Here is a 2,062-nt window from a genome sequence, read left to right on the forward strand (position 1 = left end):
GCTCTATACTCCAGCCCCACAGCCAGGATTCGGGTGAACGGCCATGTATCAAACGCCTTCTCCGTCCACAATGGCACCAGACAGGGTTGCCCCCTATCGCCCTTACTTTTCGTTTTGACCCTTGAACCTTTCCTCCGTAGACTGAGGGATAACCCGGACATAAGTGGAGTCACGATCAACCGACGGCAGCACAAAATAGCTGCTTACGCAGACGATGTTCTACTGTTCCTGACTAGCCCTCATATCACCCTACCCAACCTTCTCAAGGACTTTCAGACATTTAAGACTCTCAAATTTCCAGATCAATTTTGGCAAGTCCAAAGCTCTTAATGTCTCCCTACCGGGCCCGGAGGTCGACTTATGTAAACAGAATTTCCCGTTTCAATGGGAACCACACGAGATCACATACTTGGGTATAAAGCTTCCCACGCACTTAGCTGACCTCTACACAAAAAATTTTTTACCGGCACTCCAGGCCATAAAGGGAGATCTACTTAAATGGACGAAGGGCAGTTTCTCCTGGTTTGGTAGGGCGGCAGTGCTGAAAATGAATATCCTACCTAGATTGCTATATTTATTACAAGCCGTCCCGATAAGGCTTCGCGCCGCCTTTTTCAATTCCTTTAGGACGATCTGTAGGTCCTTCCTCTGGGCGGGTCGCCCCGCTAGACTGGAGTTGGTCAAGACTTATACTTCCCAAACAAAGGGGTGGTATCGGATTGCCGTACCTGTCTTCATACTATAAGGCATGTCAACTCGCGAGGACAGTAGATTGGTACGTACACCGGACCAGCAAGGCTTGGGTCGCGGTGGAAGACGCTTCCGCTGGAATGCGAGTCTCTCACTTGCCTTGGATCGACCCGCGTTCTACCCCTACACAGTGCATGTCCCATCCTCTGATCGGACCCACCCTGACTAATTTCAGGATGACATGTAGATCCTTAGACACAATGCCATACCCAGGACCGATGACACCCTTGACTCAGAATCCTGGCATCCCATGACGTTCCTACGTTGAGGGCTCACCTACTTTTCAACCATGGCTCACTCCTCTCTCACTCAGACATGGCTTCTAAACTTTCAGACTTTTATCCAAGCCGCACCGTCGATGTCGTCGTGGTACAGGGACCTTACACCTTTTGAACACCTGTGTTCTCAACCTGGCCCACTGAAACATTTGATCTCATCATTGTACTCCATCCTTGTCTCAACGGCGAAACCCAACGTCGACATCCATAGACTTTGGGACGCGGACCTGTCTGTCGTCCTGACCGATGACGATTGGGAGTCGGTGTGGACACATGTTCACAAAGGCTCCATCAATGTGTCGGCCCAAGAGAACAGGTTCAAAATCTACTCTCGCTGGTATAGGACGCCGGACAAGATTCACAAAATGTTCCCCAATGTCCCTTCCACGTGCTGGCGTTGCAAAGCAGAGACGGGCTCTTTATTGCATATATGGTGGACTTGTATTAAAGTGGCTGTACAAGCTCCCAGAGGAGCTGGCTCCCAGTTGATGGTGGCTTCACATGTGGACTCTCTGATCAGAAGTGCATTCTTTGATCAAAAGTGCGAGTTAAAAACCAGGAGTTTGAAACAGGAGGTAAGACAGGAGTCTTCATTATTTTTTTCAATCACTGATCCAGAACAAGCTTGCAGCTAATAAAGTTGGAACTCTTGCTATATAGATTCAGCGGTGCAGCAGACGCTCTCATCTTAGTCTGCTCACCCCAGGGATAGTGAGAGCAGGACGCTCTCAAACGAGTCGGCTCTCCCCAGGGATAGTGCAGCCAGGCAGGGTCCACCACACCCCCCTAGCCAATTGATCCAGGGTTGCACCGATCGCCGTTAAGGGGTCAGGAAGGAATTTTTTCCCCCGATCGCTGCAGATTGGCACAGCACGCCGGGGGTTTTTCGCCTTCCTCTGGACCAATCGGGGAGAGAAGACTCAACGAGTGACGGCTCACTTGGACAGTCTTCCACCCATCACGTCCGGCGTCTCGCGGCTCTTCCCGCATCCGCGCCAGACCAGGCCTCATTCGCGGCCGCCGCAATTAGGAAA

The sequence above is a fragment of the Rana temporaria genome (genome assembly GCF_905171775.1).
Source record: "Rana temporaria chromosome 4 unlocalized genomic scaffold, aRanTem1.1 chr4i, whole genome shotgun sequence".
Taxonomy (NCBI): Eukaryota; Metazoa; Chordata; class Amphibia; order Anura; family Ranidae; genus Rana; species Rana temporaria.